This window comes from Cyprinodon variegatus, unplaced genomic scaffold, assembly GCF_000732505.1.
Source record: "Cyprinodon variegatus isolate N-32 unplaced genomic scaffold, C_variegatus-1.0 Scaffold745, whole genome shotgun sequence".
Classification (NCBI taxonomy): Eukaryota; Metazoa; Chordata; class Actinopteri; order Cyprinodontiformes; family Cyprinodontidae; genus Cyprinodon; species Cyprinodon variegatus.
The window spans coordinates 82066-92417 of NW_015151198.1; the positions used below are offsets into that span (position 1 = coordinate 82066).

The 10352-nt window shown below is 36.9% G+C and overlaps 1 protein-coding gene across 1 annotated transcript in view; it reads left to right on the top strand.

Moving 5' to 3' along the window:
* The first annotated feature begins 471 nt into the window (after nucleotides 1-471).
* LOC107098087 (collagen alpha-1(VIII) chain-like) overlaps nucleotides 472-10352 on the top strand; it is a 25123-nt gene continuing 15242 nt past the window's right edge. Inside the window, exon 1 of the mRNA XM_015395545.1 lies at nucleotides 472-706. The gene's annotated coding sequence lies outside the window, so the exon portion shown is untranslated. The remainder of the gene's footprint in view (nucleotides 707-10352) is intronic.

Below are 10352 nucleotides of genomic sequence, written 5' to 3' on the forward strand. Positions count from 1 at the left end.
GTTATAAGAGATTCTGGGACGTCAGGCATACGATCGACAAGGTATGACAGGGCCCTCAGCTGATTTTTGTCCTAATTAGCTGCGGTTTGAATAAAAACATTGAGAAATACAATCAAAGTCGTCCCCTAGGTGTTAAAAAAAGATTTTCACAATTCAAGGAGGAATTTTAACCACACTTGGTTTTTTCTTTGTATTGAGAGAAGTGGTCATTTGACCTATGTAACAGTTTGGTATAGGGCCCTCTGGTGAGATAATTTTATGAACTCTTGCGAATGTACTGTAACAACCACAAAACCCCCCTTCTCAGCTTGAGTATGACCTTAGCAAATGCTGGCTAACCAAAGTCAGACCCTGCCTTTAAATCTTTCTGCATGTGAAGAATGCACACAGAGGTCCAAGTTAAACGAGTATCTTCCTCTTCATCGAGATATATAGTTGATGCAGCTGGTTGGGTTTCCTTTTTTTCCCCCCACTTTCCTTTTGCTCAGCCCCTAATGCTGCAAACACAACGTTCCACTGGTGGTTTTCTCTTGTTTTCCCCTTCTTCTGCTCTCACATGTACAGAGCCAGGGCTTCTCGTCTGGCTGCCTGTTGTGCTCCACCCACCTTGTGATAAAAGCCGAAAACTTTCACTGGAGCTGCTGGAAAAGCATACTCTTTCGAACTCTGTGATTCTCATAATCAGCAACCACTGCCACTTTTAAAGGTAGGTTATGTCATGACTTTTATAGATGAATTACTTTTGCTTGTGGAGAGTTTTTCAGGATGCATTAAGGGAGGGCATTCTTTGTTAGATGTATGATTTCAAGAAACAAAGTCCTTTTATAGATTTTACGTAACTAGAAAGCAGCAGGTAAACCGAAGTGCATCTTATATCAGCAGCACTGACATTAGCCAGAATGAGAAGGATTCTCTTTGCTGATGTAAAGCCCTGCCTTTCAAACCTGACCTATTGTCTCATGGAAAAAGAAAGTCCAGGAGACCCACCTGGCGAGAACAGCTCTGTGCTTGTTAAAATAAATGTACTGTGAGGCATCCTGACAGGACTTGGCTGTCGGCAGCACTGCTTGAAAAATATTGGCTGCTTTCTGAGTTTGAAGTAGAATAGGTATAACTTTCCAAGCAGACATAAGGTGACATATTAGAATAGTTTAGCCATCAATGTTCTATGAAGATGTCCTGAAGCAGCTAGACTTTGACTCCTTTGCTCCTGTTTTTAAAAAAATGTGTACAGAGTTTTGCAGACTTTCATATATTTGCAGTTTCTTGACAGTTTTGTAGTGAAACCTTAGATGAAACTGAAATGCAGAATTTTCAGAAATTTCTGTAACATGTTAGAAAATCAGCATCAGGTTTCCTTGCTGAAGATGAAATCAAAATTATCATTAAAGAAAAAATCTTTAATGTACTTTTTTAAGTGTATCTATCATTGTTGTCAATAGCTGCTAAAAAAAAACTATACTTGGGATACACATAAAAAAATACTAATTAGAAGAAGTTGTTCTTTCATTATTGTTTTGTTTTATTTTATCTGAGGCTAAAAGGAATATATTAGTTTCATAACTCTGAGGCTAAAGAAATAATCTAAATCCCTCTTAATCTTCAGAGAAAGTTTTAGATCTGGTCATTCATCCTGACATGAACCCACATTCTCTCTCAAGCAAAATAACCCCACAGCATGCTTCATTACCATATTTTCATGAGGTTGTTTTGTTGGGGTTGGTTTTAGATGTTTATTGTTGCTAACATTGGACGTGACCAAAATCCATTACCCCTGATTAATCAAAAATGTTCTTTTTGGAAAATAAAAGCAAAACCTGGTAAATTTCTTGGAAAATGTTCCAGTCTTGTTATATAGTCAGTCCTTCAAAAATTCTATCTAAGTTTGTGTAAGTTTTGTAATTAATCCATAATTTATCCAGATAATAGCTGCATTTCCATTATAAATAAGAACAAAACTTGGGTAAAGTTCTGCTAATATTGAAGAAACACAATCATGCAGTTTAGGTGTTTTTATTACATATTAAATACCTTAAAACAACAGGTAAATACATTTGTTCATGAGATAAATATGAAAAACATACTGCCCCATTATCCCCCTACAACCTCATGTCGTCCTCTTTGTCTTTTTACTAATAGTTATGTATGGTTATTGATCAAATGACTTGTGTGATTCAAAAAAAGGTTTTACATTCCAGTTTTATAAAATACAGCCAAAAAATCTTCTCATTCTAGTTAATTGAAGAGAGAAAGCAAAACAACAAATAGAAAACATAAAAAGCTAGATAACAGTAAGTGCACACAGCGACACAGACCTTAATTATTGTAGGCATGTCCATTTAAGAGAGAAAGACTTAAGTATTGAACTTATGGTGAAAGGGAAAGATGTAATCCTTAAAACTATGCTTTAACTGCACATTATATTGGCTGCAACATATGGTTGTGGGGGCATATCACTGCAGAAAGAAGATATGCACCTCAGAAAGTAGGTGGGAATCCAAAAGGGGCACCCACTGCACCAATTGGACATTTATGTACTCTTTGTTTTATTCATACCATTGAGGCCTTTAAAAAGATCCTTTCATCCCTTTTTTGGATTAACCATATCTCACAATAAAAGATTGACCTTTAGCTTTTCATATATGTGATATAAGGAGCATATTCAGAAAGAAACTGTTTGTTTTGACACATGTCAACAAGTAACTGCCAAAAAGTGGGGGGAAAGCTGCCCACTCTCATGCAGAGGAAACAGTTTTCAGCACTCAAAAAAGGACGTTTGTTCTGCAGCTCTAAACTCAGTACTTACATCCGCCTGCAGAGTCCATGTGGATCAGGGAAAGAATCAGTTCAAACATTGTGATTGGTTCAGTTCATGGCTGAAGGTGCATCAAATTGCCTGAACATTGACGGGTCCTGTCTGTTCTCTCCTGTTCTAGTCTGTTTCAGATTCAAATAGGACTTTTCCGGTTTCTTTTCCTACGTTGCTGTGGTGAAGAACATAATATTGTAGATTTCCTTCTAAACAATCATCACAATACCAATCGGGTACATTTTTCAACTATTTTAAAGAGATCATGACAAATAATAGGTTTTGTAAGATCTATCAGTGGTACTAAGAAAACATGTATTTTAGTATTTGAGGTACAAATTTTGTGATTTCTTTTTTTGCAGTTGTGGTATCAACATTAACATATTTAACTCCTGTTAAAGGGCCAGGTTTAATTTATTTTAAGAATATGCTACCTATATCCCCTTTTGAATGGGGATTGTTTGGCTTCTTTTGTTACCCTGCAATGCCCCATACCTGTCTAAGTCTATGAAAGAGGGATCGTTAAAGGGATTTGTTGGCCTGGCTGAATAGGCTAGGTTTTCTGCTCTCCTGTACAGGGGTTGGGGTTGCGATGTGCAAAATGTGAACAGTCTGGTCCTCAAAAGAATGTCCTTTGTCCATAAGGTGTAGATGTACCGCAGAGCCTTGTCCCGAGGAAGTTGCTTTATGTCTTCCCTTCAGTTTGAAATCTCCCTAACATTAAGTGCATAATCTGCAGCTTCAGTCAATGTGATTCAAAGCAGTGTATTCGAATACGTAATTGTTAACATGCAGACCACTTTATCCTGTATAGACCTCCCAATACATAAACAATAACTGCAGATTTTTGGTAACCAAAAGCCAAGCTACCCTTTCTTTGTGGTTCACTTATTAATTTCTGACTAGTTACTCAAATAATTTCTGAGTTATGACGAGGTATACTTTTTTCCATAACCCTAAGTAGACACACATAAATCTTATGATTACCTTTCAGCATTCAACTCCAAAGCAATGTTGAAAGCAGGAAAAGGAGAATAAGTTTTTGGCTGTTTGTGACAGCTTTATGGTTGTCCAAGAAAGCTGTTGTAACCCTTACTGTCAGATGGTTTTTCAATTATTCATATTCACAGTTTTATGATCTCTATAAACTAACCCAAAATCATGTTACTTTGTACTGAACTGTTCATTTAAATAGATGCAAGTAACTGAGTTGTAGCATCAAATCATCCTATCTGAAATATGTTACTGTCAAGCAGCTGTTAGTTTCCTTACCCTTGTATTCACATAACTTCATTTTTCGCTTTCTCTCTTACAATTCATTTTGGTTTTAATATGTTTTTTTTTTTAAATGTTACCTAAATTCAAAATTTTGGCAACCTGCCATACATTCAGAGCAGAGCTACATATCCAGTCTCAAAAAGGGAGATTAGTAACTGCTGGACCATCATTTTGACTGAATGTTGGCGTCACTCAGCAATACCGCTGAGTGAAGCTATGAGCCTGGAGGGGCTAACGTTGCAGCGGTAAGACTCGTGGTGGCAGGCTTTGCGTGTACATCAACAACAGCTAGGGTAAAAATGCTAGATCTGTCACCAACTTCAAGCTTCACACCTCCAGATTTTCTAACTGTTAACTGCAGACCATTCTATCTGCCCAGAGGCTTAAGTGTCGTTAGCATTACTGCTGTTTATGTGCCCCCCAGCGCTAATACAAAAGAGTCCATGAAGATTCTAAAGCAGGCTATCTCTGAGTTTCATTCTGCACACACAGAGGGTGTTTTCATCACTGCTGGGGATTTTAACCAGGCTGACTTGAAGACTGTGCTCCCTCATTTCCACTGTACCACCATCTGGACTTTGCAACTCGGGACGATAACACTTTAGACCTGGTTTACTCTACCATCAAAGATGCATTCAGAGTAGCTCACTGCCCCGACTTTGAGTCATCAGATCACCTTTCCGTCATACTAAGTCCTGCATACAAGTCCAAGCTAATCATGGCTAAACCGACAGTAGAGGTCAGAGGGTGTTCTGAGGGTGCCATGGAGAAACTCCATGACTGTTTTGAATGCTCTGACTGGAATATCTTCAATGCTGCAGCAACCTATGACAAGAAAATAAATATAGGTGAGTATGCCATGACTGTGTCATTCTACATCAACAAATGCACTGAGAATGTCAGCATCACAAAGAACATCACCATCCGAGCCAACCAACGACCCTGGATGAATGGGGATGTTTGGAGATCGCTAAAAGCAAGGAACTCAGCTTTCAAGTCTGGTGATAAAGAGGCAGTGAGGACAGCGCGTGCCAAACTAACCCTGCCATCAGATCAGCGAAGCAAAACCACTGACAGAAAATCCACAATCTTTGCCACATTGCCAGCAACACCACGAGGATATAACAAGGCATATGGGCTAACACAGACTACAACACACCCTCCCCTCTGGTACGTGCACCTGATGCTGACTTCCTAAATGAACTAAACAACTTCTTTGGAAGGTTTGAGGCACTAAACAGCACTCCAGCAGTGAAAGCCGTTCCACACCCGGGAGAGGAGGCACTCAACCATGACATAGCTGAAGTGAGGAAAACTCTGAGGAAAGTCAACCCAAGAAAGGCCCAAGGCCCCGATAACATATCTGGGCAGCTATTCAAGGAGTGTGCAGATCAGCTGGCCGGTGTCCTTACAACCAATCCATAGTGCCAGCATGCTTCAAGTCTGATCCCATGACTTTTAATGATTTTAATAGCCCACGGAAACCCTGTGACATAGGAAAACATGAGACCTTTTGTCGATTTGATGAAATATAGTTGCTTACTAGCCTAGAAAACTAGCCCCATCTACCAGTGGTCTAGCCTCAATCAATGCCCCAGGCTCTAGAACTGCCAGTCACTACGCAGAGATGTGTTTCGAATTTTTAGATGCAAAGTGGGCGGGGTTTTGAGGGCGTGACGACAAAGCTGCACAATGCTGGAGAAAGCACAGCAGTAGCATGCACTGCGGCAGAAGCAGCTTTCAATGGAGTGCTCCATTGAAAGTTAAAAGTTCACTCTTCTGTTGCTGTTGTTCAATAAAAGTATGTTTTAAGATAATTTGACGTGAGAATATTATACTTAAAGCGCCGCTATATTGTCCAGTTACTGATTTAATAGGTAATTAAAAAAACATTTTCCAAAGTTGAGAGGACTGTAGCAACCAGCGGACCTCCAAGCTAACGGCAGCCAGGGCTAATTGCAGCCAGTGTGCAGTGGCCCTCTCTTGGTATAGTCGTGTGTGAAGGACCGCTGGCTCTGATGGCGATTTTTGACTCAGCTTTGGAATCAGTTTTGGAAGGATTAGACTTTGGGTGTTTGTTGAAACATGAGCAAGAAGAGGCTCTATGCTCATTCATTTTGAATTAGGACGTATGACTGTTTTACCTAAAGACTGTTTACAGTCCCCCACAAGCAAAAGAAAAATCTTGCGCTTTGTCACAGTCAGTTGCGCTCATTGAGCGTTGGCCAATAGGCACATACATGGTTTGAAAGACAACAGGTTTTTCTCATCAACAATCTTCTGATGTCTCATTCATTGGGGCCAGACTATATAACATATTTAATCTCACATTTAGTCTGGTTTATCAGGCTAGTTGTTTACTTTTAACACCAAAGAAAAACATTTGCATTTAAAGCAAAGCCTCCTCTTTCTATCAGAGTTCCTTCTATTTCACATCATTGCCATATCACATCATTTTTGAAGGCTAAACAAAGTCCAAAACCTATCACAGCCAAAAAGCTGATTTTCAAAACTTAGTCATTAACACAAACAGAGACTGTCTTGCATAGATTAGATGCTAAAACAGCCACTTTGGGTTGACTTTCAGTCCAAATGCACGTGCTCTGCTTTGTTTATTTACAGTGCTTCCTGAAAGGGTAATTCTTATGTAGATATTCTTCAGTGTGTCATACAGAGGTCAGAGAGGAACTTCTGCTCAGACAGCAGAACTTAAAGGAATTACTTCAAGAAGCCTGAATCAAGTACTAATATATTTGCCTTATTCTGATAAAGGAAGAGCAATACAACATATGTTTAACAAAGTTGGGCTCTTCAAATTAACAGCCCAACCCCCTTCTCTTAAGTTTATAATGTAATACTGAACTTGTTGATTTGAATTTATTGCCTGACTTGATATTTTAAAAGAACCTCGTCTTCAGCTTAAGGATTATGTTTATTCAGTGTTGTTGTTTTTTTTTTTTTTTTTTCATACCAACCTTTTGGATTTGTGGTTAAAACGTTCCTGTTAGGTTTCATCAGACCCTAACACATTCTCCCACAAGGCAACTAGTGCTCATTGGAATTTCCTGCCATGGAGAAGCTGCACACGCAACCCAAGCTGTGCCAAAAACCACCAATCCACACAAGGAAATCCAACTTACACAGGCGTCACCATCAGAGAGACACCCCTTTCTGTTCGTCTGGAGAGCTTTATGCATCCACTGTTATTGCTGAATTTTTATGCCTTTTGTGTTTGAGTTTGTTTTAAACACTGGGAGCTTTGCACTAATAGTGTTTTTGTTCAAATAAGATTGAAAAGGGCTGACTTTGTGCAACATTTCATATGAAAAGTTTTTTTTTGTGTCAAACATTTTTTTTTTTTTCAAGCTGCCTAGTTTCAACAGCCCAAATTAAATGTTCAATTTAAAAAAAAGATGATGGAGGATGATGATTGATCCTCTGATTTTTACCATAGAAAGTGTTGGAGCAAGAAACCCTTAACGACTAAAACCAAATTAACAGCAGATCATAGAAGTTGTCAAAGGCCTAGTAGAGTTTCTGACCACATACATAAAAGTTTGTTGAAAGTAAATTTTTGTCATTTCAAAGTTTGAGGTTATCACAGCGATTTTCCTTGGACCATCATAGTATTTCTGTATTTACACAGAATATTTTAAACAACAATGTAGAACATGATCTAATTGTTCTTTAAAACTCTTGTTTACAAAAAGGAAACTATCATTTCCATCACTGCTAAAATTATAAATACAGTTACAATGATGATGCCCAAGGATGTTGGGTAGTGACAGAACCAAACAGAGCTCAGCAAGAAGGAATGGTTTGATTTGAATGGTTATCATAATTGGAGTATTTAATTTTCTGCGAAGCAAGTACGGTACACTCAGCCAATCCAAACCAGCGCCACCCAACAGAGAATTATCTCCCTGCTTGTTTAAATTTATGAAATAAAAGGAGCTTAAAATGAAAAAACAGTATTGAAAAATATAATTCACAAAATATCTAAAACTGTTTTACAAAATAAAAGTGTCAAAAAAAACACTATATTTAAAAATAAGTAAATAACTAATTAATTAAATAAAGGAATTGATCAATCTTTTGATAAATAAAAAATATTGGAAATGAATAAAATAGGATAAGATAAAGATATTTAACTATTTTTTTATTTCATGGGTATATTTATTTATTTAATGGAATATTTACTGACACTCTATGAACAGCAGTATTTATTTACGGTATTTAATTTTAAATGAAACAGATCTCACATTTGATCTTCTTGTTCATCCAAAAAGTATAACAGATAGAACAAAACTGATGTAATTTGTATGAGCCCTGTATAAATGAGAGCCCTATATCTGAGTCATGTTCTATAGGCATGATACAATATGATCCCAAATAGGTTAAACCATTTTTTTTTCTTCTTTTTTTTTTTTGCGAACAGACCAAACTGAGCCATATAACTCTTCAAATTCTTATGGAGAATAAAATGTTCACACTGATTGCAAAAGCTGATTTTTTTTTTAAACTATTAGATAAATTGACATATGGAAATTATTTCCAATGGGCAAAAACTGAAAAATTTTTTTCTTTTTTTGCAAACAGTGAAATTTTTCTCTCAAAAATTGTGTTTTTCTTCTCTCTCTCTCAAATCTTATGGTAAATGGTAAATGGCATGTACTTATATAGCGCCTTTATTCAAGTTAGGAGACTTGACCAAAGCGCTTTACACTACATTCATTCACCCATTCACACACTGATGGTGGCAAGCTACATTGTAGCCACAGCTGCCCTGGGGCTCACTGACAGAAGCGAGGCTGCCGTACACTGGCACCACCGGGCCCTCTGACCACCATCAGTAGACAATGCAGGTGAAGTGTCTTGCCCAAGGACACAACGACAATGAAAGTCGGAGTCGGAGCTTGAACCGTCAACCCTTCGATTACAGGGCAAACTCCTCCATCCAACGCCACTGTCGCCCCCTCTCTCAAATCTTAGTCTTTGCTCTCTAGTCAGGATTTTTCTCTCGATGTGTCCTGTATATACAACAAGTCGTCAGTTCTTAGCACTCTGCAGTTTGAGCGCTGATGCTTTTAATGCACATCCGATGTCAGATGCAAATCAAAGAACCACCATTTCCTTGGTTGTTGGACATCACCTAAAAAAGAAAACATAAAAAAATAATTTAGAATAATAAAGTGAGTGATAATGCAGAGGTCAATTTCTCCAATGTGAGATCAAAAAAGGTAAATTATTCTTATGTTTTTCAAAGAGCATTTGGTTGAGGTTATTACAGACTTCAGGTTATAAAGGTGGATGAATTTAGGTACCTTGTAAAGTGGAATGAAATGCTCTGCTGTCAGGGTTCTGATTTAGTACTTTCCACCCACCTGTATTTTAGTTTTTTTCCATCAATTTGAAAAGTTCAATTCAAAATGTTCCAATTTTTCTAATAGTCAAGCTGAAATTTGATCAAGGAATTATCAAGGAATCATTAATACAGAACTATTCGACAACATTGAGAAGTTAAAAATATATCAAAACGGAAACATAATGAAAAGATCTAAAAGAAAAATAAGAGGATTGACCCTAAAAAACGTAACTGAGCAATTTCTAAGGCTTTGTGAAATATGACAAGCAGCACTTGTCATATTTAATACATATGTAAAACATATTTAACACATATGTCTAACCTTCTCTAGAACAACCAGGCTAACTACAAAAAAAAATAAAAAGGAGAAATTGATTTAAAGTTTTCAAATTGCCCAGTCAAAGTTAAGACTCAAATTGTTTTTCATTTGTTGTGGTATCCACAAATAAAGGCCATTAAAATAAAACAGTTTATCTAAATAAAAAGAGAATTAAGCCAAACTTTTTCAACAGCAATCTAAAAGATTAATTAGAGATTACTGTAAAAATACCGGTTCTTGAAAGATGCTGTTGCTTTGTCTGATAATAAAAACTGTTTATTTGCTGACAATGAAATAATAAAAAAAAAAAACTTGTAAGTAACGGTAACAAACAAAATAGAGTAAAAAGACAGAGAGCAAAATTAGTCTACTTATGTGTACAAAAGCTTAACAGGAATAATAGAATGATATAGATATTTTAAGCATTGTGTTTTTTTCATTATTAAACTTTATCAAACATGTCATCATTGAGATAAAAATGTGCTTTTTCAAAGGAAACCAGTCAAATAAATATTTTTTTAAGTAAAAATAAAGCAAAGAAGTAAAGATAAATTTCTATTATTTATGAATATTAGGCAGAT